Consider the following 27,941-nt stretch of genomic DNA (forward strand, 5'->3'; position numbering starts at 1 on the left):
AGATGTGGTACATATATACAATAGAATATTACTCAGCCATAAAAAAGAATGAAATAATGCCATTTGCAGCAATGTGGATGGACCTAGTGATTATCATACCAAGCAAAGTAAGTCAGAAAGTGAAAGACAAATACTATATTATATCATTTATATGTACAATCTAAAATACAATATAAATGAACCTATCTACAAAAGAGGAACAGACTGACAGACATAGAGAACAGACTTGTGGTTGCCAAGGGGGAGGAGGGGAGGGGGAAGGAAGTATTGGGATTAGCAGATGCAAGCTATTACATATAGGATGGATAAACAACAAGGTCCTACTGTATAGCACAGGAAACAATATTCAATATCCTGTGATAAACCATAATGGAAAAGAATATGAAAAAGAATATATACATGTGTAACTGAATCACTTTGCTGTACAGCAGAAATTAACACAACGTTGTAAATCAACTGTACTTCAATGAAATAAAAATATGGGTTCTCATAATCAGGATTTAGAATTGTTGCTCTAGAACTTTGTGAGGTTATTTAAATCAGGTTAGAATTGAACCCATGATCCAGCCAAGACAGAGCCAGAATGTTTTAAACAGTTACAGGAAAGAAATACCCACACATATTTTTTTACGATATTAGATTGGATTGCTGAGGGCAATGAAGCAACTTCCTTCTAAAAGACTTCAGTCTCCTCTCTTATACACTGGGTTGGTTCAACACCACCAGGAAGGGTAGACCTGCACTGTCCACTGTGATAGCCAGTAGTCACATGTGGTTATTGAAATCTAAATTTAAATTAATAAAATTAAAAATTGAGTTTATCATTCACACTAGCAACAATTTCAGTGCTCAATGGCCACATGTGGCTAGAGGCTGCATACCGGACAACACATAGAACATTTTCATCATCACAGAAAGTTCTTTTAGACAGTGCTGGGAATGACTGTCATCACTAGGACTATTCCCTACCACTTTTAGTAGCTTTATCCTGAGGTCCTGGCATTGAATGGAGAAGACAAAGCCTGGTTTGCCTGGTAGAGTCTTCGGGGATTTTATGGACATGAAACCCGAGGGCATGAGTAGAAAATCGTTTCCCCTATAATCTTCTTTCAGGTTTTCTCCCTCTGATAACAGCCCACATCTCATGACAGGTGGCAGGAGTCTGTGTCTATTAAAGTTGTTAACATTTTATCATGTCTGTAGTAGACATTTGTCACAATTTGGGCTGTCTAGCATCTGGATCCTTTTCCTGAATTTGGGGGAATCCATCATTTTTGAAGGTGGGTGGGTGAGACAGCCCTGTTCCTCTTAGATTCCCAAATAGAAATGCCTACTTTTGTGTTCCCTGAGTTCTGCCAGCTAGAAGGAGCACAGGACTTCAGGCCTGCCAAAGCTGGGACTGTGCCTCTGGAATGAGGACTCAGAGATGCAGAAGATGGTTTAGAATTCTGCCTATCACTGGTGCACGAAGCAGCATCGGTGGCCATGGACAGGAGCCAGCTGTGTTACCAGGGCCGGCAGCTTTGGTAGCAGGTCTGTGTCTATACCCGTTGAGTCAGCTGTTGAGAAAAAAAGAGAAATACTAAGGAAATCAGCCTTTCTAAGTATGTAAGGAGCCCAGACTAGCTTTGCCTATTCCTACTGACATCCTTCTCTATGTGGAGTAATAATAACAGGATAATTAAAGAAAATCAAGAGAATCAGACATCAGTATTCCCTTAAATTATTCATAACACAAGTAAGATATCCCAATATTCTGTAATGGAAAGAAAGCCCTTCATTATCCTTTAATGAAAGAATACATAACTCAGACTTATAAACATCCCACTTTGATTAAAAATGGAATGACTCTTTTTTTTTTTTTAGAGATTGGTGTTTATAATTCTGTTTCTTACACTCAGAGTCTAATCAAAACTGTTGCCTGTGAATAATTACACCATATATGATTCCTACCAGCTAGATGGAATAGGCAGTTTTATTTGTTTTCTAGAAGAAGTAAACTGTGGCATATTGTTTGTTTGTTTTTGAATTTTATTTTATTTATATTTTTATACAGCATGTTCTTATTAGATATCCATTTTATACATATTAGTGTATATATGTCAATCCCAATCTCCCAATTCATCACAAACACACACCCCGCCACTTTCCCTCTTGGTGTCCATATGTTTGTTCTCTATATCTGTGTCTCTATTTCTGCCCTGCAAACCGGTTCATCTGTACTGTTTTTATAGGTTCCACATATATGTGTTGATATACAATATTTGTTTTTCTCTTTCTGACTACCTTCACTTTGTATTGACAGTCTCTAGATCCATCCATGTCTCTACAAATGACCCATTTTCATTCCTTCTTATGGCTGAGTAATATTCCATTGTATATATGTACCACATCTTCTTTATCCATTCGTCTGTCCATGGGCATTTAGGTTGCTTCCATGACCTGGCTATTGAAAATAGTGCTGCAATGAACATTGGGGTGCATGTGTCTTTTTGAATTATGGTTTTCTCTGGGTATATGCCCAGTAGTGGGATTGCTGGATCATATGGTACTTCTATTTTTAGTTTATTAAGGAACCTCCATACTGTTTTCCATAGTGGCTATATCAATTTACATTCCCACCAACAGTGCAAGAGGGTTCCCTTTTCTACACACCCTCTCCAGCATTTATTGTTTATAGATTTTCTGACGATGCCCATTCTAACTGGTGTGAGGTGATACATCATTGTAGTTTTGATTTGCATTTCTCTAATAATTAGTGACGTTGAGCATCTTTTCATGTGTTTTTAACCATCTGTATGTCTTCTGTGAAGAAATGTCTATTTAGGTCTTCTGCCCACTTTTTGATAGGGTTGTTTGTTTTTTTAAAATTGAGCTGCATGAGCTGTTTATATATTTTGGAAATTAATCCTTTGTCCATTGATTCGTTTGCAAATATTTTCTCCCATTCTGAGGGTTGTCTTTTTGTCTTGTTTGTAGTTTCCTTTGCTTTGCAAAAGCTTTTAAGTTTCATTAGGTCCCATTTGTTTATTTTTGTTTTTATTTCCATTACTCTAGGAGGTGAGTCAAAAAAGATCTTGCTGTGACTTATGTCAAAGAGTGTTCTGCGTATGTTTTCCTCTCAGAGTTTTATAGTGTCTGGTCTTACATTTAGGTCTCTAATCCATTTTGAGCTTATTTTTGTGTATGGTGTTAGGGAGTGTTCTAATTTCATTCTTTTACATGTACCTGTCCAGTTTTCCCAGCACCACTTATGAAGGGGCTGTCTTGTCTCCATTGTATATCCCTGCCTCCTTTGTCATAGATTAGTTGACCATAGGTGTGTGGGTTTATCTCCAGGCTTTCTATCCTGTTCCATTGATCTATCTTTCTGTTTTTGTGCCAGTACCATATTGTCTTGATTACTGTAGCTCTGTAGTATAGTCTGAAGTCAGGGAGCCTGATTCCTCCAGCTCCGTTATTTTCCCTCAAGACTGCTTTGGCTATTCGGGGTCTTTTGTGTCTCCGTACAAATTTTAAGATTTTTTGCTCTACTTCTGTAAAAAATGACATTGGTAATTTGATAGGGATAGCATTGAATCTGTAGGTTGCTTTGGGTAGTATAGTCATTTTAACAATATTGATTCTTCCAATGCAAGAACATGGTATATCTCTCCATCTGTTTATATCATCTTTAATTTCTTTCATCAGTGTCTTATAGTTTTCTGCATACAGTTCTTTTGTCTCCCTAGGTAGGTTTATTCCTAGGTATTTTATTCTTTTTGTTGCAGTGGTAAATAGGAGTGTTTCCTTAATTTCTGTTTCAGATTTTTCATCATTAGTGTATAGGAATGCAAGAGATTTCTGTGCATTAATTTTGTATCCTGCAACTTTACCAAATTCATTGATTAGCTCTAGTAGTTTTCTGGTGGCATCTTTAGAATTCTATATGTATAGTATCATGTCATCTGCAAACAATGACAGTTTTACTCCTTCTTTTCCAATTTGGATTCCTTTTATTTCTGTTTCTTCTCTGACTGCTGTGGCTAGGACTTCCAAAACTATGTTGAATAATTGTGGCGAGAGTGGACATCCTTGTCTTATTCCTGATCTTAGAGGAAATGCTTTCAGTTTTTCACCATTGAGAATGATGTTTGCTGTGGGTTTTTCATATATGGCCTTTATTATGTTGAGGTAGCTTCCCACTATGTCCACATTCTGGAGAGTTTTTATCATAAATGGGTGTTGAATTTTGTCAAAAGCTTTTTCTGCCTCTATTGAGGTGATCATATGGTTTTTCTTCTTCAATTTGTTAATATGGTGTATCACATTGATTGATTTGCATATATTGAAGAATCCTTGCATCCCTGGGATAAATCCCACTTGATCATGGTGTATGACCTTTTTAATGTGTTGTTGGATTCTGTTAGCTAGTATTTCGTTGAGGATTTTTGCATCTATATTCATCAGTGATATTGGTCTGTAATTTTCTTTTTTTTGTAGTATCTCTGTCTGGTTTTGGTAGCAGGGTGATGGTGGCCTCATAGAATGAGTTTGGGAGTGTTCCTTCCTCTGCAATATTTTGGAAGAGTTTGAGAAGGATGGGTGTTAGCTCTTCTTTAAATGTTTGATAGAGTTCACCTGTGAAGCCATCTGGTCCGGGACTTTTGTTTCTTGGAAGATTTTTCATCACAGTTTCAATTTCATTACTTGTGATTGGTCTGTTCATATTTTCTATTTCTTCCTGGTTCAGTCTTGGAACGTTATACCTTTCTAAGAATTTGTCCATTTCTTCCAGGTTGTCCATTTTATTGGCATAGAGTTGCTTGTAGTAGTCTCTTAGGATGCTTTGTATTTCTGTGGTGTCAGTTGTAACTTCTCCTTTTTCATTTCTGATTTAATTGATTTGAGTCCTCTCCCCCTTTTCTTGATGAGCCTGGCTAATGGTTTATCAATTTTGTTTATCTTCTCAAAGAACCAGCTTTTAGTTTTACTGATCTTTGCTATTGCTTTATTTGTTTCTATTTCATTTATTTCTGTTCTGATCTTTATGATTTCTTTCCTTGTACTAATTTTGGGTTTTGTTTGTTCTTCTTTCTCTAGGTCCTTTACTTGTAAGCTAGATTGTTTATTTGAGATTTTTCTTGTTTCTTGAGGTAGGCTTGTATTGCTATAAACTTCACTCTTAGAACCACTTTTGCTGCATCCCATAGGCTTTGGATTGTCATGTTTTCGTTGTCATTTGTCTCTAGGTATTTTTTCATTTCCTCTTTGATTTCTTCAGTGATCTCTTGGTTATTTAGTAACGTATTGTTTAGCCTCCATGTGTTTGTGTTTTTTTACGTTTTTTCCCCTGTAATTGATTTCTAATCTCATAGTGTTGTGGTCAGAAAAGATGCTTGATATGATTTCAATTTTCTTAAATTTGCTGAGGCTTGATTTGTGACCCAAGATGTGATCTATCCTGGAGTATGTTCCGTGTGCACTTGAGAAGAAAGTGTAATCTGCTGTTTATGGATGGAATGTCCTATAAATATCAATTAAATCTATCTGATGTATTGTGTCATTTAAAGCTTGTGTTTCCTTATTTATTTTCTGTTTGAATGATCTGTCCATTGGTGTAAGTGAGGTGTTAAAGTCCCCCACTATTATTGTGTTACTGTCAATTTCCTCTTTTATAGCTGTTAGCAGTTGCCTTATGTATTGGGGTGCTCCTATGTTGGGTGCATATATATTTATAGTTGTTATATCTTCTTCTTGGATTGATCCCTTGATCATTATGTAGTGTCCTTCCTTGTCTCTTTATTTTAAAGTCTATTTTATCTGATATGAGTATTGCTACTCCAGCTTTCTTTTGATTTCCATTTTCATGGAATATCTTTTTCTATCCCCTCACTTTCAGTCTGTATGTGTCCCTAAGTCTGAAGTGGGTCTCTTGTAGGCAGCATATATATGGGTCTTGTTTTTGTATCCATTCAGCAAGCCTATGACTTTTGGTTGGAGCATTTAATCCATTCACATTTAAGGTAATTATATGTATGTTCCTATTACCACTTTCTTAATCGTTATGGGTTTGTTTTTGTAGGTCCTTTTCTTCTCTTGTGTTTCCCACTTAGAGAAGTTCTTTTAGCATTTGTTGTAGAGCTGGTTTGGTGCTGCTGAATTCTCATAGCTTTTGCTTGTCTGTAAAGCTTTTGATTTCTCCATCGAACTTGAATGAGATCCTTGCCGGTTAGAGTAATCTTGGTTGTAGTTTCTTCCCTTTCATCACTTTAAATATATCATGCCACTCCCTTCTGGCTTGTAGAGTTTCTGCTGAGTAATCAGCTGTTAACCTTATGGGAGTTCCCTTGTATGTTATTTGTCATTTTTCCCTTGTTGCTCTCAATAATTTTTCTTTGTCTGTAATTTTTGCCAATTTGATTACTATGTGTCTCAGCATATTTCTCCTTGGGTTTATCCTGTATGGAACTCTCTGCACTTCCTGGACTTGTGTGGCTATTTCCTTTATCATGTTAGGGAAGTTTTCAACTATAATCTCTTCAAATATTTTCTCAGGTCCTTTCTCTCTCTCCTCTCCTTCTGGGACCCCTATATAATGTAAATGTTGGTGCGTTTAATGTTGTCCCAGGGGTCTCTTAGGCTGTCTTCATTTCTTTTCATTCTTTTTTCTTTATTCTGTTTCAAACAGTGAATTCCACTATTCTGTCTTCCAGGTCACTTATCCATTCTTCTGCCTCAGTTATTCTGCTATTGATTCCTTCTAGTGTATTTTTTATTTCAGTTATTGTATTGCTCATCTCTGCTTGTTTGTTCTTTCATTCTTCTAGGTGTTTGTTCTTTAATTCTTCTACGTCTTTGTTAAACATTTCTTGCATCTTCTCGATTTTTGCCTCCATTATTTTTCTGAGGTCCTGGATCATCTTCACTATCATTATTCTGATTTCTTTTTCTGGAACGTTTCCTATCTCCACTTCATTTAGTTGTTTTTCTGGCGTTTTATCTTGTTCCTTCATCTGGTACATAGCCCTCTGCCTTTTCATCTTGTCTATCTTTCTGTGAATGTGGTTTTTATTCCACAGGCTGCAGGATTGTAGTTCTTGCTTCTGCTGTCTGTCCTGTGGTGGATGAAGCTATCTAAGAGGCTTGTGCAAGATTCCTAATGGGAGGGTCTGGTGGTGGATAGAGCTGGGTCTTGATCTTGTGGGCGGAGCTCAGTAAAATTTTAATCCACTTGTCTGCTGATGGGTGGGGCTGGGTTTCCTCCCTGTTGGTTGTTTGGCCTGAGGTGACCCAACACTGGAGCCTACCTGGCTGTTTGGTGGGGCTAATGGTGGACTCTGGGAGGGCTCACACCAAGGAGTACTTTCCAGAACTTCTGCTAGTGTCCTTGTCCTCATGGTGAGCCACAGCCATACCCCGCCTCTGCAGGAGACCCTCCAACACTAGCAGGTAAGTCTGGTTCAGTCTCCTGTGGGGTCACTGCGCCTTCCCCTGGGTCCCAATGCACACACTACTTTTTGTGTGCCCTCCAAGAGTGGAGTCTCTGTTTCCCCCAGTCCTATCAAAGTCCTGCAATCAAATCCCGCTAGGCTTCAAAGTCTGATTCTCTAGGAATTCCTCCTTCCATTGCCAGACCCCCAGGTTGTGAAGCCTGACATGGGGCTCAGAGCCTTCACTCCACTGGGTGGACTTCTGTGGTATACTTGTTCTCCAGTTTGTGAGTCACCCACCCAGCAGTTATGGGATTTTATTTTATTGTGATTGTGCCCCTCCTACTGTCTCTTTGTGGCTTCTCCTTTGTCTTTGGATGTGGGGTATCTTTTTTGGTGAGTTCCACTGTCTTCCTGTCAATGACTGTTCAGCAGTTAGTTGTGATTCCAGTGCTCTCACAAGAAGGTGTGAGCACACGTCCTTCTACTCCACCATCTTGAACCAGTCTTCTGGCATATTGTTTTACATTATGTTTAAACACATTGTCGGTTCTTCCTGTGTGCTGTTTCCATACTTTGGCACACATAGCAGCTGTGTAACCATTGTGTCATCATGTGTGTCAAATCTGGGGCAAGGATTCTGTGCTCTGTTTCCCTTCTTCTTCTGGTTGGATGTAGATGGCTGTGACCAATAATGGATGGTGGGGAGACAGGATTGAAGACATCTGGGTCTCCATAACTGTGTGAAGGAGGGCTCTTCACTAGCCAGAACACCCACATATTCCTGAAGAGAAAATCTTTGATGATCAATATTTGCTGTCTTTCCCAGTAATAACTATGCAATGAAAAAAAGAGCATAAATTATATGAACATGAGAGAGAGAGAGAGAGAAATAAATTTCTGTTGTGTTGAGGCCTGTATGTTGGACCTATTTGTTCCAGAAGCTGACATTACTCTTGTACACCCTCATTCAACCATATAAACTCATCATTTCTTCTTAACAGGTGGTGGCTTACATTTTTCTTTTTTTAGTTGCTGATTATCTGGAACGTTTTTCCTCACTGAATAGTAGTATGAGTTATACAGAATTATGATGAAACTATTGGAAAAGCTCACGCACATATTACCCTATATTACTTCATGTTGTTTACAGATAGGCCTAAGATAAAGGAGAGCTTAATGACTCATGGAAGAACATTTTGCTAGTTTTGTAAAATGTAGATTAAGCATTTTGAGTGACTTTGTAATCTTCTTGGATCATCATGAAGATTGTGGTGCCTTAGTATCCAAGTTCAGCGGCTAATTTTCACTTCATATACAGAAATGTATAGAAAATCTTTGATAGGCTTATTAGAAAATGTTTTCCAGGCTTAATGGATTCATATAGGCTGTATAGGCAGACAATGAAGGTGGAAAGGATGCTATGAAATCATGTCATATTAAAACAGAGGGAAAAATGTATTTGATGCTCATTCAAAAGTCTCAAATGTGGTGGTTCAAGAGATTATCCATTTTGCAATTGCCATGATGTATAAATGACTGCTTGGCAGAGAGGAGGTATTAGGGATTTGATGTTTCTGCTTTGTAGTTTACTGTGTATGAACTAATAACATTTTTCTCTTCTAAAATGTGGTAAAAACAACTGTGTACCTGTGAGGTTATTAACAGAGGTTTTATCTGTGCTCATATATTTGAAATGTTTTGAGTCCTTAATAAATTTAATCGTACTTAATAAACACAAATAACTACTGTTAACAGTTCATTTCTGTTTACTTAATACACTTCCATTTTTCCCCCATAATAATGCCAGAGCATCTTATAAGCTCTGTGTAGCAGCTTGAGCAAAAATAAGACTATTTAGTGTCAGCACTCTGTAACCCTTGCCATACTCTCTAGCATTTAAAGGCACAATTCAGCAGGATTATTATGAACAAAGTAAAAAGTTTGCACAAAGGAGCCACATGGCTGTCACTTCTGTCTAAATTATGAAGGTAATGATATTTAAGTCTAAGACTTGTTCTTATAGGAGCCCCCAAAACTCTTCTTCTTCTTTTTTTTTTTTTTTTTTTTTTTGCGGTACGTGGGCCTCTCACTGTTGTGGCCTCTCCCATTGCAGAGCACAGGCTTCTTACGCACAGGCTCAGTGGCCATGGCTCACGGACCTAGCCACTCCGCAGCATGTGGGATCTTCCCAGACCGGGGCACAAACCCGTGTCCCCTGCATCGGCAGGAGGACTCTCAACCACTGCGCCACCAGGGAAGCCCTAAAACTCTTCTTAAAGTCTGCTTTTCCATTGTACTTTTTAACACATTGGTGTGTATTCTGGGCCATGGTATAGCATGTATCTTGAAATTTTTGGTCTCAGGCCCCTTTATACTCTTAAAAATTTTTCAGGGTCCTGAACAACTTTAGTTTATGTGGCTTATATCATAAATATTTGCTATATTAGAAAGGAAATGTCCCCATTTTGGAACACTTAAAAATATTTCTTTATTAATTAATTTTAATTAATAATAAACTCATTTTATGCTAACATAAAAACAATTTTTAATTAAAAATTGCTATATTTTTCAAAACAAGCTTGGTGAGAAGAATGGCACTTTTAGTTTTTAAATAATTTTTGCAAATCTCTAATTTCTGGCTTAATAGAAGATAGCTGGATTCTCTTATTTATTTCTGTAGTCAGTCTGTTGAGATATAAAACACGCTGAGACCCCTGGAAAACTGCAGCTTGTGAGAGAATGAGAGTGAAAAAGGCAAATCATGTCCTTGTATCATTATGAAAATACTTTTGACCTCCCAGATCCCCTTGGGTACCACAGTTTGAGAACTGCTGTGTATACTAACCCATAAAGGTTGTCTTTAGAGTATCTCCATTTTGTCACGTTTATTACTTTGTAACAGAAAATCCCCTTCCCATCCAGTGAGTGGGTGGTTGCAGTAAGAAATCAAAGATTAGAAAAAAAAATTGCATACTTTATTTAAAAATTCTCATTTGGTTCCATCTACAGAAAGCTTTGCTTCTTAATTCAACCAAATGGAAGCATTTAAAATATCAGTGTATAGGGCTTCCCTGGTGGCACAGTGGTTGAGAGTCCGCCTGCCGATGCAGGGGACATGGGTTCATGCCCCGGTCCGGGAAGATCCCACATGCCGCGGAGCGGCTGGGACTGTGAGCCACGGCCGCTGAGCCTGTGCGTCCAGAGCCTGTGCTCCGCAACGGGAGAGGCCACAACAGTGAGAGGCCCGCGTACCGCCAAAAAAAACAAAACAAAAACAAAAATAAAATATCAGTGTATATATATCTATATATATTTCTCTAAGTGAGAGGCATATCTCTAAGTGTTGGTAATTAGGATTATGATCTTATATATTTCTGATAAGTTGGTGGCAGTGGACAATTCCCAAAGATTAGTAAGTATATTTGTCAGACACAGTGATTTCTATGTGATAAACCAGTGGCATACAGTAATACTCAACTATTTATCTATTACAATTACTTATTTATATTTTGTTACTTATGTATGACAATAAGTGTTTCTTGCTTGTGCATCTGTAGCTGGCTGGGATTTGACCTACCTGGGCTGGGCTCCAGACCGTGGGTTGGGTTCAGAATTGCTCTGCATGTATCTCTCCAAGACTTACATGGGACATGCTCCTCTGTGATGGCAGAAGTGTAAAGACCAAGCAGAAACTTGCAGTGTCTCTTCAGGCCTCTACTTGGACCTGACCCACTGTCATTTCAGCTCACATACCACTGATAAAGCAAGTTACATGGCTGAGCTCGATATCAATGTGGCAGGAAAGTATACTCTTCCAGTGGGGCGTGTTGAGGTGGGTGGGGAGAGGGAGTGGCTTTTGACTTTAAAATAATCTACCACAATGTGCAATTCCAAAATATTAGTAAAGAATAGTGTCTACTTACTTAATTCTTATTCAGTGAAATAACTAAGTGGCTAGATTTTAATTGTAATTTTAGGCTGCAGTCCTTCTATTGATTGTATCTTCTGAATATTTCTGGTATCTAGCTCTATTCCCTCATTCTCACACTGCTTTTCAAGTTGTTTCTTAATCTTATTGATCTGAACTATTGTGAGAGCCTCTAAATTGGTCTCCGTCCTGTTACTATTGCTATGCCACAAACCACCCCAAAATTAAGTGCTTAAAAGAACAGCAATCTTGGATCTGCAGTTAGGGCAGGGTCCAGCAGAGAGCTGTTCCTTGTGGCATCAGCTGGAGTATTTTGACTGGGTGCTAGAGGATCCACTTCTGAGATAATTCACTAACATGCCTGCTAAGTTGGTGCTAAAGACCAGGAACTTGAGTTTATCTCCATGTGAGTTCTCCACAGACTGCTTGGGCTTCCTCATAGCATGGTTATGAGTTGCAAGAGTAGCTGAGTTGCAAGCGTTAGTGTCCCAAGAGATAGGATGTGAAAGTTGCCAGTTTCTTAAGGTGCGGGCCTGGGAACTGGCCCAGTGTCACTTTTACTGGATTATATCAGTCAAGCAGTCACAAAGTTCAGATTTAAGGGGAGGGGACATAGATCCCACCTCTCAATGGAAGGGGTGTCAAAGGATTTTGGACCTGTATTTTAAAACCAGTATACTCTGTCTCAGTGCTTCTCTCCCCCAAATTGCCCATGTTTGCATCCTGCCCCAGATTCATCTTCCTAAAAGCATAGCTGTATTTATCCAGCTCCCCATTTTCTACCGAACAAGAAGCAAGTTACTCTAATCTCTTTTTAGCATACCCTGTGCTCTGGCCAAACTTGGGGCTATTTCTTCTTTTGCCTTTGATCATATGTATTTTTTTCTCTTTCTAGAATATTATCCCTCTGATCTTTTCACATCTTGACATTCTGTGTTTAAAATAAATGCTAGCCTCTCATGAAGATTTCCTTAAACTCTCCATCCTTCTGTAATGTATCCTTCTGTAGTCTCCCATAGTACATTTTAACTGTATCCCATTTAAAGACCTCCCAGTTTCTTAGACAATAATATATGCATATATATGTGTTTTATAATCTCTAGTAGATTTCATGTCCCTTGGAGGGGTCCATATTTTTTATACAATATTAATATTCAATTACAATGATACCTTGAGATACATGTAATAAGTGCCTGATTTTTTTTTTAATGAATGACTTGAAAGTGTGACTAGAATTAACAGACTATGTTTAGACTCACTTGAAAACCTATTAGAAGCACTCTGGTTGTTGACTAAGGTTGCTGGTTTGGTATAAAGTAAATAAGTAAAAATAGATTGATGACTGAACCACCAACATGAATGTTAGAAAATATTGTTAAAAAGAGATTCCATTTACAGTAACAATCCAGCTGTAAAATGTTGGAAGTAACTTACTTAGAAATGTGTAGTAACTAAGTGAGGAAAGCTATAGAACTCAATTGTAGGACATAAAATAAGTTTCAAATAAGTGGAGAGAGATACTTTGTTCTTGTAAAGTAAGATTCACTACAATAATGCATACATTTCACTTTTGTTCAAGTAAACTACACAATACCATCCTTATCAAAACTGGGGAACTTGCTTAAAAATTCTGAAGTTCTTCTGGAAGAATGAACCTATAAAATACTTCCAAAATTATGAGAAATATTTATCAGGGGTACTTGCCATCTCAAGTATTAAAGAATACTATGTCAGTGATGATTGAACAGTGGTATTGGTAAAAGAATACTTCAATGAATAAAATACAGAGAGTCTATTTTTGGATTAGTATATATGGTAATTTAGTATGTCATAAGGTTGGTATTTCTGATTGGAAGGAAAAAGATGAATTATTCAGTAAAAGGTGTTGGGACACCTGCCTAGTCATCTGGAAAAATAAAGCAGAATCCCTACCAAACAATTCATGCAAAAATAATTCTAGGGGACAAAAATAATACATGGAACAAGGTAAGCTATAAATGTATGAGCAAAATATATGGATGATTACTTTTACAATCTTGTGGTAGGAAAGGTATCTCTAAGTAGAAACCATGAAGGAAAGGATAAAGAAAATGAAACTACATACCACATTTTAAGTCTTTTTTTTATTTTAGTTCGTGGAAAACCATCTAAACTTGTTGCGGAGACAATGTTCTGGGGAAATATTTGCATAGCATGTGATCAACAAAGGGCTGATGTCTCTAATGTACAAACAGTTATTATGATTTTATCAATAAGATAGAACATCTTTATAGAATTGTGGGGGAAAATATAAACAGGTAATTCATAAGATAATGAATATGGAGCCAGCAAACACATGAAAAAGTATGCAATCAAAGTGCCAATTAAACCAACGTGGGTATATCTTAATAATTGAAATGATAAAAATAAAAAAAAAATATCTGGTGAAGGACCATTTTTTTCCCAGTCTGTGACTGAAACACTTATAGAATACAATAAAAATAAATAGTTAGGGAAAGAAAATGAAAAATATTCAAAATAAAATCTCAAATGCATTTCTATTTATTTATACACTGCTTTCTATATATTTACATATGTATTCTATGTGTATAGAATATATATCTATATGTATCTTATGTACTTCTATAAACTGTTCATCAGCTATAAAATTACTCTGTAAAATTCTCTTAAATCTTTCAACTGCTGAATTCCGAATAGACTATAAGGGGACAAATCCAGAAGGGAAAAAATCAGATACCAGGTTATTGTGATAACCAGGGAAGAGCTGGATGATATTAACTTGGATGAGGGTGGGAAGGGTAGAGGTGGTTTGAAGGGGTCAGAGTCTTGATCTGCTTTGAATCACTAAGATCTGCTCATGGATCCCATGTAGGTATGAGAAAGGGAGAGGTAGGTGGCAAGGGTGATTCTGAGGTTTTGGACCTGGGCTCCTGGAAGGATGGAGTTGCTGTTTACTAGAATGAGGAAGACTGCATTACACGAGGTTTGAATGGGGAAGATCAGAAGGTGGCTTTGGATGTGTTAAGTTTGAGATTCCCATTAGACATTCAAGAGAAGATGACTAGCAGATGGTTGGATAGAAGGGTCTGGAATTCAGGGAGCAGTCTGGGCTGAAGGTGTGTAAGTGTGCGAATGTGAGTCTGGGTGAGGTCAATACAGAGGTAAATGCGTATGGAAAACTAAGAAGTCTGAGGATTAAGCCCAAGGGCGCTCACCCTTAAAGGGCAGGGAGATCAGGAAGAACTAATATTGAGATCAGGGATAAGAGAGAGTTAATGAAGTAGGAGGAACACCAAGGGCATGGGGTGTCTTGGAGGCCAACCAACAAGTGTCATAAGGAGGGAGGAATAATCAGACGGCTGCAAGGAAGAGACGGTGACTTGACCGAACAGGATGCTGAGATGAAAGTCCAACCAACAGGAAGCATCAGCTTGAATTTCCTTATTGATGTGTGAATTGTGAAGCATGGAGATGATGATGATGATACTAATTATTGTTATTTTAAGAATTCAAAAGGAACAGTGTCTTCTTATTTCTTTGTCAGGAATGTCAAATATATACCCTACCATTAAAATTGGATATCACAGCCAAAAAAGAAAGAGAAAGAAACTAAAATTACTGAAAGACAGGTTTTCCATGTCCTGTCAGATTGTTTAAACTAATTATAAAGCTGGTTAATGCAGATGCAGCTGCCCAAACTTGGATTACACATTGGCAGGGAATATCCCTGGGGAGAAGGCCTGCTGAGAAAGTGAATTGGGGGAGAGAGAGAGAGAGAGAGAGAGAGAGAGAGAGAGAGAAAGAAAGGAGAAGTTAGAAATGGAAAACCTAGGAGGATCAGAAGGATTGCTTGAAGCTGCTGGTTGTGGGAGATGTATGATGTATAGGGAGTAGAAACCAGGTGCCTGGTAAACTTCGTTGAGTCTCCAGAAATATGACACCAGAAAAATGTTAGTCGCCTTTAACAATAGCTTTAGCTTGAATAGATTTGAAAGGTGTACATTTGTCATAGATGAATAGTTTTCCTGGTACTTAAAACAATATGCCGTGATCCCCTTCAGGGAAAGAGGTGTGAATTCATGTCTCTGAGGCTGAATACAATAAAAGTTCATAAAATGATGCTACTAAAAAAGTGACAGTAGTTGTGCCAGATTTTCTTCTCTAGGCATTGATTTGATTCAAAAATGACCACAGTTTTGGTTACTTTCTCTAGAAAATATTGATAAAATATTAAAATAAAACTCTAAAATGTAATTTTAATTGTAAATCAATGATATTTCAATAAAATATGTTACTATTTGGAAGGGGAAATCTGACCATTTTCACTGGTAGGGAATTCATGTGGGGTCTGACTGTATAAGTTTGGGAAATAGAATGATTTTTTTTTTTTTTTGGTAACAGACAAAAATGATTGCTTCCTGATTTAATAAACATTTTGAAAACTCCCCTGCCTGCCCCACCCCCAACTGCAGCACACACACAATGCACATATTCTAGTGCTTATCAAATTGTGAAAGCTGGGTTCAGATAAAATAACAGGAGGATTTTTTTGGCCTTAGCCAAGAGTTATTTGGAAAACAGGCAGAACAAGTTAAAGTGAAGGGAAAGATTTGTGTGCCAGCCATAGAGGCACTTAGTTCTTTCTCACATAAATATTATCTCTTTGTTCTTGTCAGAGCTGAGATGCAGTTATTGTCTTAATTAGCCCAAAGAGTTCTCAGTTATGGCTCCAAGACCTTAGTCTTCTGGAAATCGTCCTCTGGCTTCATGTTGCCCTATCAGTGTGACCTTCAATGGGCCATTCAACCAGTGTAGGCCTCGGTATTAGGAGTGATGGGTGTGGAGGGGCAGGCTTACCTCTTGTTTCCAGGTTGTATGTTCTGTGCATCCATTATTCAAGTTTATGGACAAATTTCAACAGAGAAGCTTAGCAGCTTTTCTATTTTTAATAAATGGATATTTTACTCAACAGCACTTAACTAATTTTTGCTGTGTGTTGATATATAGAACATTTTGAAACCCAGCCTAAAAAGTGAGTTCACTATCAAGGCTAATGTACACTTTTCAACTATTTTACTTGAAATTGTGGTATTTTAAAAAAGTTTTTCAGTAAACATTATAGTTGAAGATAGGCAAAAAAAAATGTATTTTTGTTTGAAAAGATTATTTACACCAGTGAGCATTTATTTCAACAAAACTTGGGTCTCTAAAACATGGAATGTAAATGTCTTTCCATTGTTACTAATATAGGCATTACTGTCACACATACATAGAAATGTCTCTCAAGTTATGATTTCTCTTCTATTTACACTATTTTTTGTGGGGGGAAATAAACAGAACAGTGTTTAGATTATCGCTACACGTTTAAAATTTCTCCCAATGGCTGAGTGCAATGGTTGGCATCTGAGAGAATAAACAGGAAATTAGAGGCACAAACGTTCCCCTTCATCTCCCGCCAGGGCTGGACTCCCTGCTTCATTTATTTTCATAGGACACCAGAAACCTGAGAGTGGTGTTTAAGCGGACCACAGTTCTTTTATAGCTGGTGTACACATGGCAATCTACAGATTGCCCGATCTTTCTCCTTTTCTCCAAGTTAGTATATTGGCATTCCAAGTACCAAATGTACTTTTCATCAGTGAATGGTTTAAAATGAAGTGGAACAGTGTAGCACTTTCATCATCCTATGACATTGCATTTTTCTTTTTTGAATGATGAAAGTAATACACATGTGTTGTAGAAAATTTGGGAAAGTATTATACCCTGAAGTCTCACAACCCACAGGTCACCACACTTGGTATTTTAGTCTTTTTCTCTAGATCTACCTGTATTTAGTAAGTACTAAGTCCTTTTGTGTTTAACAAACTGTTTCCAAGGGGAGCTGGCAAGAATGTTAATAGATGTTCTGGGAAAAAAAAAAAACAAAAACTTTCCATGGTCACAGGTGTTTGGAAAATGCCAGGTTGAATCATGTTAGACTTAGCTTTGTCATACATGCCCTCCCCAGGGTGGACCCCCTCAGGACTCTCCTCCACCAGGCAGGAATGGCAGGGACAACCCTGAAAGTACTAACTGGGTACAGCCCCAACTTGACAGTGCACCTGCTAACACTGCACAGGTGTGTCCTGTAGCCGGTACTGAGCATCACCTTTTGTTTCTGTTCGTTTTGTAAAATTGAGTTTTCATGTTTTTGTAACCTGCTTTTTACACTTAACATAGTATGAATGTTTTGCACTTAAAAATTTTTTTTCCTCCAGATTGCTTTCCCTCTTTGTGATTTTTCAAAATGTTCATGTATAAAGATTCTGTGTAGAAAGCTGGGGCCTAACCCAGGTGAAAGATCATTTCAGCCCTTGGTGATTGTCTTGAAAGGTTCTGAGGTATAAAGTGTTTATACTCCTTTTGGTTTTGCCTTCCACCCACCCACTCTGAACAAAACTTTAATTTTGCACTACTGTTGTTGAAGCATGTGGATTCACAGTTCCCGAAGCCAAGACTAACTTGTTTGCTTTGGGAAGTCCTGATGAAAATAGGCTGCTTTTAATGCAAATGGCTCATTTTCTCCTGTTGGGGCAGTTCATTTAAGAATAGCGTCTTATTTATTGTATTGTAAAAATAGCCTCTTTGGGAAGAATAGATGGTTCTGGGTAATTCTCCCAGATTGGCTTTTCTTCCATATAGAAATGACTGCTTTGATTTAGAGTAGTTTATTGCCTTCCCCAAGTCTTTTTTCCACTACAAAATAGAAATTTTTTTTTTTTTTTTTTTTTTTTTTCCTGTACGCGGGCCTCTCACTGTTGAGGCCTCTCCCGTTGTGGAGCACAGGCTCCAGACGCACAGACTCAGCAGCCATGGCTCACGGGCCTAGCCGCTCCGCGGCACGTGGGATCTTCCTGGACCGGGGCACGAACCCGTGTCCCCTGCATCAGCAGGCGGACTCTCAACCACTGCGCCATCAGGGAAGCCCAGAAATGTGTATTTAATGTTTTCTAAAGGTCACCAGTACCTTTACTAGTATTACTAGTACCTTTTCTCCATGGTTGATTATCTAAAATATTTTTCTGCAGTTACAGGGAGACACATATTTGCCTCGAGTTTAGCCCAAATTATCAATACAAATGGGTTTCCATTTGTTCCCTTCACTCATTCTTTATTTCCTTTATCACAAAAATATCCTTGAATCTTAGCATTTAACAACAACTGTGACTATTTTTTTATTGTGTAGTTGGAAGTGTTAAGAATCAGAGGAGACTGACTTCGGACTATACTACAAAGCTACAGTAATCAAGACAGTATGGTACTGGCAGAAAGCCAGAAATATAGATCAATGGAACGGGATAGAAAGCCCAGAGATAAACCCATGCACATATGGTCACCTTATCTTTGATAAAGGAGTCAAGAATATACAATGGAGAAAAGACAGCCTCTTCAATAAGTGGTGCTGGGAAAAATGGACAGCTACATATAAAAGAATGAAATTAAAACACTCCCTAACACCGTATACAAAAATAAACTCAAAATGGTTTAAAGACCTAAATGTAAGGCCAGACACTATAAAACTCTTAGAGGCAAACATAGGCAGAACATTCTATGACATAAATCACAGCAAGATCCTTTTTGACCCACCTCCTAGAGAAATGGAAATAAAAACAAAAATAAACAAATGGGATCTAATGAAATTTGAAAGCTTTTGCACAGCCAAGGAAACCATAAACAAAATGAAAAGACAACCCTCAGAATGGGAGAAAATATTTGCAAATGAAGCAACTGACAAAGGATTAATCTCCAAAATATACAAGCAGCTCATGTCTCTCAATATCAAAAAAACAAACAATCCAATCCAAAAATGGGCAGAAGACCTAAATAGACATTTCTCCAGAGAAGATATACAGATTGCCAACAAACACATGAAAGGATGCTCAACATCACTAATCATTAGAGAAATGCAAATCAAAACTACAATGAGATATCATCTCACACTGATCAGAATGGCCATCATCAAAAAATCTACAAACACTAAATGCTGGAGAGGGTGTGGAGAAAAGGGAACCCTCTTGCACTGTTGGTGGGAATGTAAATTGATAGAGCCACTATGGAGAACAGTATGGAGGTTCCTTAGAAAACTAAAAATAGAACTACCGTACAACCCAGCAGTCCCACTACTGGGCATATACCCTGAGAAAACTATAATTCAAAAAGAGTCGTGTAGCAATATGTTCATTGCAGCTCTATTTACAATAGCCAGGACATGGAAGCAACCTAAGTGTCCATCAACAGATGAATGGATAAAGAAGATGTGGCACATATTTACAATGGAATATTACTCAGCCATAAAAAGAAATGAAATTGAGTTATTTGTAGTGAAATGAATGGACCTTGAGACTGTGATACAGAGTGAAGTGAGTCAGGAAGAGAAAAACAAATACCGTATGCTAACACATATATATGGAATCTAAAAAAAAAAAAAAACGGTTCTGAAGAACCTAGGTTCCAGGATAGGAATAAACACGCAGACGTAGAGAATGGGCTTGAGGACACGGAGAGGGGGAAGGGTAAGCTGGGATGAAGTGAGAGAGTGGCATGGACATATATACACTGCCAAATGTAAAATAGATAGCTAGTGGGAAGCAGCGGCATAGCACAGGGAGATCAGCTCAGTGTTTTGTGACCACCTAGAGGGGTGAGATTGGGAGGGTGGGAGGGAGATGCATGAGGGAGGAGATATGGGGATATATGTATACGTATAGCTGATTCACTTTGTTATACAGCAGAAACTAGCACACCGTTGTAAAGCAACTATACTCCAATAATGATGTTAAAAAAAAAGAATCAGAGGAGAAATGAATCTTTTAAAATGTATTTATCTTTATGAAAAAGGGTTTAGGTAAGTTTTGGAGCCCTGTTGAAACACTGTCCTACTCTTTATTGGTTGTCTCAGCCTGATTGATAACTGTCACCTCTTGCAGCATAAATGTTGTACCTTTTAAATATTATAAACTGCATTGTAAAGTCCTTTCTTTTATAAACAGCATATCTGGGCCAGGCCTGGAACACATTCACAGACTATGCAATTCCTGGCCATGTGCATCGCTTTTAAAGACTGGAGCTAAAAAGCGTTGCGTTTACTTTTGGCATGGGGATTCCTTGTAGAGTATGCAAATTTCCCCCAAGGAAAACTGAATTTGCATGCAAAAGCTCTCACTGTAATTATAACAATTTCCTCTTTTTTTTAAAATCAGCTTCTCAGCATGCTAAGTATAAGGTTTTCTCCTTCCCACCAAGACAGGTCTTGCGGCAGACTCGGGCTGCTGAAAAGCCTCATGCCAGCTCCCTAAAGTAGCTAAAATGAGACATTATAAGATTTGAAATGCACAGTGTGGGGGACAGAGAGTCTTGGTCCCGTGTGCCTTGAATATCATATATATGTGTGCATGCAAGGTGCCATCTGATTGTAGTTGGAAGAATAAATTAATGGAGTCATTAAAGGGGAAAAAAGTTTTGGTCATCCAGTTTTCCTTTTCCTGAGGGCTGTGCTTACATAGTTTAAATTGTAATAAAAATTAAAATGCCTGAAATGTTTGCGAGTTGGAATTCTCTGCTGCTTTAGCTCATGGGCACCTCCCAGAATGCTCCCTCAGATACCAATACAAAACCCTGGCAGCCCTCCAGGAGAACATTCTTTGAGGTCCTCACTGGCAATTGGGAAAGGGAACTTCACATTCTGGCTGTGCAGAGTGCAGGCAGGTTGTAGTCTCCATTCTAAGGTTGCTTGTTGTCATCCGTGTAAAGTGTATAATTTTATTATTTTCTTCAGATATGCCCTAGGTGGGACATCCTTATAAACAGCTGTATCTTGGCCAGGAAAGTCAGGGAATTGGTGTATTGGGGAAAATCACATATTACTAGAGACACTTTAATTACCTTTGTGGATAATTTGCTTTCTAATAACCACAATTGTTAAAATATTAAATTTTATTTGTTTTCTAATAACCCAAGTTGTGAAATCGCTAAATAATCTAACACACCAGACTGCTAAAGTACTACCAAATTAATTAAAATTTCATTTGATTCTGAACAACTTTGTGACCCTGGGTCATTATCAATGTTGTATTAATGTGGAATTCTAGTCGTTGGGGGTCCCTGTTAATAGAATGCCAGACAGATGGAGTCAGGGGCCATAGCAGCATTGCATCGTGTGGCCTGTGGCAGGTGACTAGGGGGAGGGCTGGAATCAAGCTCACAATGTGACTTTTGCTCAAGATGTGATATCTTCCTTATCTGGAGGGCTTACTCCTGTTGCAGGCTCAGATTTCTGATGATCTGGGCTTGACCGATGACTGTGCTTCATAAGATGTTCAGATGGGTAGTGCAGATGCTGGGGTCAGAGAAGGGAACACGGGATAACCGGATTGTTGAATTTTGAGCTAAGCAGTGACCAACTTGTGTAGCATTTGAAGGGGAAGTTAGAAAATGAAAGAAACAGTACAGCTGGAGGGTCAGAGGTGAGGGTGCGTATTGACTGTGTCAGGGAGGGTAATGATCACTTATTCTGAGCTCACTGCACTACAAGGAGGTGGTAAATACTAAACTGAAGTTGGTTGCAGACTCTCAGCGTTCCCCTTTCTCCCTCTCCTATTCAGCGAGGAAATGAATGAGTGATGACTTTCAGGCGAGGAGCTGAGACAGGGGAGGAAGAGTATCAAGTCCTGTTTGTGCATCACAGAGGAGCAGCTTAGAGCAGTGGCCGGTGGAGATTTTCACAGGCCTGGGTGGCACAGGCCTTCTCCTGATGTCAACCGGAATCTTCACTGCGTGTTTCGGCTGCCTGCTTCCCCAGTTAAAGGCCGCTTTCTGGAACCATTTTGTGGCACTCGGGGAGAATTAACATAGTTTTCTGAGATGCCCGAGTAATGACATTTCCTCCTGTCCAAGAACGCTGCTGTGAAAGGACTGGATTCCTTCTGATGGCCTTGATTGACCTCACATTCAAGGGACGGTTACCTGGGGAAGGTGAGCTGAGACACCAGCCTTTGGTCGCTGATGTTTGGCCACAAATCCACCCCGATTGACTGTGAACTTCACACAATACTGGCCTCACTGGCCTCTCCCTTACTGTCATACTTGCTGAGGCATTCCTTCTGCAAATAGTATCCTATGTGGACCTTATTTCGTTTGAAGAAAGATGAAGGACTTTATGTATTTTTCTGCTCTAGTTCCTTTTTTATTTTGAGTAGTGAACCTTATTCTAAATGTTAGTTCCTATGCAGAGGCAATGAGTCTATGGACTACTTTAAAATTTCCATAAATCTTATTTCATGCATTTTTTAAATCTTCAAGTAATAAATCAAAACCACAACAGTGCCTGATGGTTCTCAAAGAAATCGAAGTGTGAACATTCTTGTAAAAAATTAGGTAAATTGGTATTTCCAGGCATAATACAAATACAATTCCCCCCAAATTACAACTTATTTAATAATAAAAACACCTTCATACCCTAGTGCTATATGAATAATAGAAGAATTTCAAAACTTACAGTATAATTAATACATAACTGTAGTGTAATTAAGTGAATTTATTCAGTTATTTGAATTATTGGCTGGACTGTCCTTCATCCTAGGTAATACTTGCAGACACATGTTGCTGTTCTGCATTGATAAAATTTACCCTGAATTACGTATTAACTATAATTTTAAGCTCTAAATCTGGTCTTTTTCTGATTTAGAGTATGTTTTCTTTACTAAATATTAAATACGACTTGTAAAGTAATGTAACAGGAGTTTGGAACTCCTATTAACAATAACCAATATCATTTTTGTGCATTTCCAATCCCCCATGTGGACCACACATATTTATAGTTAAAAATGTGACTATATATACAATTTTGTATCCTTCCTCACTCAAAATTACAAAATTAGCATTTCCAATGTTGTGTTCCACCTGTGTGTGTGTTTGTATAGGGCTTCAAATCTTTTATGAAAGAGAATTAAAAATTTTGAATATATCAGTGCCCAATTCCCCTCAGTCCACTCTCTTTCTCTCACTTCCTAGAAGTAACTCCTCTCCTTAGGGTGCTATTTTTCTTTTCCATTTTTATTTTTATACTCTTGACTCATGTACATATGTGGGTATGTATGGGATGTGTGTATACACATACAGGCATGTTATACATATGCACATACAAATACACATATACGTTATACATATACACATACACACATGTATATACACACATACATATAGTGTGTATATGTATAACTATATATGTTTGTATATATGCACACATACAGTACTGTTGTATATTCTAGAAATTTACACGTCTGGACGTGTTTTGACTGCTCAGTTCCACTCTGTTAGTTTTGTTTCATCTATCCTAAAGCCAGTGTCATGTTGCTAAGAAGAGGGTGAGGCAGACAAGGCACCCAGGTCACAGGATTTATGGGGACATTTACCCTTAGGCTCTACCTCACTTGCCTCACTCTATTTCATCCCTCACTATAGTTTCATAGTAACTGGGTATTTGGTAGGTTAAAATCTTGCCTATTCTTGGTCCCTTTACTTATCGAATTAATTTAAAGAAACAGCTTGTCCAGTTCCATGAAAAATCTGAAAGGAATTTTTTACTTGAATCATGTGGAATATAATGGTTCTGTGGGTGTAAACTTGTACACCAGACTTCTGTATCCTGGCCCCTTGCTCCCGTCTACCCTCCTCTCCCGTTGTTGCCACTGTGCCCCAGCCACACCAGTCTTGGTGCTATTGTTCAGACTTTCATACGTCATTCCACCTCAGGGCCTTTGCACTTGCTGTTCCCCCTGCCGTGGACACTCCCCGGATCTTTGTATGACTATCTCTTCTTCTCATTCATGTTTCCTGCTCAAATGTCACCTCCCCAGAGACCTCCATGGCCACCCTGTCTAAAATATCCCTTTTTGATCACTCTCTTTCCTCTTACTCTGCCCTATTTTCTTCATATATTTTTCATTATCTGAAATTACATAATCTTGCTTACTAGTTATTTTTTTGTTTACTATGGATTTCTTCCGCTAGAATATCAGGTCCTTGGAAACAGGACTTTGTCTAAAGTCTTGATTCTCATCATATACCAAAATTTCTAGTAGCATATTCAAAAAGCAAAAGGAAAAAGGTCAATTTAATATTCATAACACTTTTTTAACCCAGTATATCTAAAATATATTTCTGCATGTAATCAGTATAAAAGTTATCAATGAGGTATTTTACATTCTTTTTGTTTTTTTGGGTTAAGACGTAATTTACACATAAACACATCTCAGATTGGGCTGGCCACATTTCCAATGCTCACTGGCCACATGTGGCCACATGTGGTAGCTGGTGGCTACTATGTGCAATAGTGGAGGGTAGAACAGTGCCTGACACACAGGAAGAAATCAATAAATATTTGCTGAATGGATGAACAAGTGAATGAATGAATGAATTTAACTTTAGTGTGTGTAAGTAATGAAAACCTGAGTCAAATTAAAAGTAAAATCAAGTTTCCATAAAGGATGATTTATTGTTAAAGGAAAGCACATGTCCCTTACTGAAACACTATTGTGGTACCCAAACAATTTCAGTTGTGTCACCCGCTATGCATCATACTAGGCACTGGAGCCTGAGGTGAATAAGACAAGGTCCTTAAGATGTCTGATGTCTGGTGAGTTGGTGAGAACTTGATTCTATTGATGCTCTTGTAGGTTGTGTGTGTGGATGAAACAGCTAAGTGTATCATGGATTACATTTCCACACTCTAACTTTTATTAATATTTAAAAACTTAGATTCAGACTTTATAGTTGCAGAAGTAATTGTGGATCATCCTGCCACTTTTTATTGAACACATTTCAGGGTACTTAGCATTATGGTAAGGTGCTCAGGGAGTGTGTCTTTGCCCTTGCACTGTTTCAACATGTATTTCTCTAGGCTGGATTCTTAACTCACCTGAACTGTCCTCTAAGCATGATTCTTAAGTATTTCAGCTATATTTTGGGCGCATTGAGATTCTAAATGTGTATCCAGTATGGTCTTTCCTTCGTTTTCAGCTTATAATTGGCGAGTTCCCATAGGAAAAAATCATTATTGGTGCTATAAAAGCACTCCTTATCTGTCACATTTGGGAAATGAAAGTTTTGTAAAGGTCAAAAGAAAGTGTGCCCCCAATTATGATGATGACTTGTACATCACGGAGAGTTTAATAGCTTGGAACCTATCTTAGTCTCCCTGACAGAGTAAAAAGGAGAGAAAAAAAAAAAAAAAAACAAACCTAGTCACTCAGTAGCTATTTTACTGTATAGTTTTAAGAAGGAAGAAAAAGAGCTTATTTAAATGCTTTCATCAACATCTATCTCTATACATTCTCTGTGATTTGGAACTATTTAAAGTATATAAGCCCACAAGTTTATTAGTTCACCTTTATTAATTTATCAAGGTTAATGTCTGCATAATGAGTTGAAGATAAAGGTTCTCTAGCATCCATCTGCTAGTGTTTACTCACCGTAGTAAGTTTTATAGCTCTTCTTGTAATGTTTCCAAAGGAGATTTCTTTGCCACGGAACCAATTTTTAAAACGCAAACCATGCTGCTGCCTTAGGCAATGTAAGAATTCTGTTCCTTAATCTTTCAGCACATGACAGCCTGTTAGGGAGATCAGATGATGTACCTCTAAGAAGTCCAGGGTGTTTTTGCAGACACTGTTGAGAGTGGGGTGATGCCAGATGGGCAGACACATGACCTGGCGGCTCCTCTTTCCTTCAACAATGTACTTTGGAAGGCTGTCTGCCACTGGTATCTGTGCTAATTATTCTTGCCCCGGCCACAGAGCTGTGGGCACTGCCCCAAGAAGGACACCCTTCATGCTCTCCTTTTGTGAAGGCTGACGTGCACGATGGATGCGAGCGAGCAGACCTACTGTGTGCAGCCTCTGTTATCGATTGATAATGCAGAACTTAGATTAAAAAGGGAGGCCTTAGGAGGGATTCAAGACCCCCTTTGAACATCTTGTTTCAATCCCATTTCATCTGAACTCCCTCAACACGCTCCTTTTCTAAGCTCTTCCTTTCTCTCAGCATCCACTTGCCATCTGCCTTTCCATCCCTCCTCAAAGCCAGTAATTGCCAGGTGCTCCCCATTCCAGTTCCCAAATCTCTCTCACCTCCATCCTCTTGGCTCCATTTTCAGAATCAGTGTTATTTCTCACCTGCAGAGTGTCGTTTGCTCCCTTACTGGTTCCCCCCATTCTCCTACCCTCCCCCATTCTCCTGCCCTCCCTCATCCCAAGCTCACCTCACTCATCCTTCTCCTGCGGACGGATCCCACAGCTCTCCGCTGTCGTCTTCCGTGGTTTCCCATTGCCTGGGAATAAAGTCCTCACTGAGAGCCAGGCTCCTGCGAGGGGGGATGCCTCCACCCCTCCTCGCCTTGTCTGACTCCCCCAAACCCCAAGCAGAAGGAGCACCCCCCACACCTGGGCCTCCCACCTGTACAGCCCCTGCCTCTCTCTCTCTCTCTCTCTCTCTCTCTCTCTTTCTCTCTCTCTCTCCCTGAAAGTTCTCGAAGCTTTTCTCTTTGTGGTGATTCGTCCACTCATCATCTGAGACCCTGCCTGTCAGTTTCCAGAAGGCAGCATGGCATCAGCCTACCTTTTTGTCCCCGCTCCCTGCGAAGCATCCATTGAGCGCTTGGCATTCTTTTAACTAGTGAACAAAGCTTCTTCAGCTTCCATACTCCCTGGCTTGGACCTTTTCATCCATTTCCCCTCTTCCTCCGTAAATGCGCTTCGCTGTTTGTTTTTTTGTTTGTTTTTGCTTAGTAACCACCACCCGCAATTATCAGATTCTCTCCCGGCTTCTGGCTTCTCCACAGGGCTCTGGGCTGCTGTCATGTGTCCGTCCACCTGCTCCCTGGTCTTTGGCCTAGTTTCTCATCATTTCCGTGAACGGTTCCTGCTGGTTCTCTTCCCTTTAGCTTTAATCATGCCAGTCATGATGCCTGTTTCCAAAGCCCGGGCAGCTACTATCTGGTGGAAGTGTAGGAAGTGGCTTGTTTATAATTTCCTAGGACAAGTCGGCTGGTGTTGAACACACTGTTACAGAGTCTGCTGCTAGAATGTTCTGAAATTCTTTCTGGAGAGTTGTTTTGTTTTCCTGTGGAAGGCAAAGATGTCGCCGGTGGAAACAGCACTTTAATGCAGAGTTTTGAATGAAATGTGTCCAAAACAGGCAGCTCTGACCAATGAGGTTAAAGGACATCAGTCTTAGAAAAGTCATGTTTGTAATGATGCTAATTATTTCCGTTTTTTCCAGTTGCTTATATTAAGTTGATCATATTTAAGGTTTATTCCTGACACAGAATTTATGTCTGTTAGGTCTAAAACTTGACAAGAATAGTTACAAAATATTACAGTTTTCAATTTTAATTATTACTGGCAGCATTCCTGTCCACTTTGTTTTCCCCAGGGCTATTAGAAATGTTACTTATTTAAATGTTTCATTTTGGGGCCAGTGTTTGCCCTTGAAGATAAAATTAAACATGAAATGTATTCTTGAATCTCCCAGATTTGCAGACTAACCAGATTAATCTCTAGTGG

General features: G+C 38.7%; 1 protein-coding gene and 1 long non-coding RNA gene across 7 annotated transcripts in view; one reads left to right on the forward strand and one right to left on the reverse strand.

Annotated features, from left to right (window-relative positions):
• PLCB4 (phospholipase C beta 4) overlaps positions 1-27,941 on the forward strand; it is a 418,385-nt gene that overhangs the window by 30,650 nt on the left and 359,794 nt on the right. The gene's annotated exons all lie outside the window — the stretch shown is intronic.
• On the reverse strand, positions 214-27,847 carry LOC307197803. The gene is made up of 3 exons (XR_013831509.1): positions 26,995-27,847; positions 26,639-26,707; positions 214-1,559 (listed from the first exon to the last, which is right to left on the reverse strand). It is a non-coding gene; the product is annotated as an uncharacterized lncRNA (long non-coding RNA).

Source organism: Stenella coeruleoalba, assembly GCF_951394435.1.
Source record: "Stenella coeruleoalba genome assembly, chromosome: 15".
Classification (NCBI taxonomy): domain Eukaryota; kingdom Metazoa; phylum Chordata; class Mammalia; order Artiodactyla; family Delphinidae; genus Stenella; species Stenella coeruleoalba.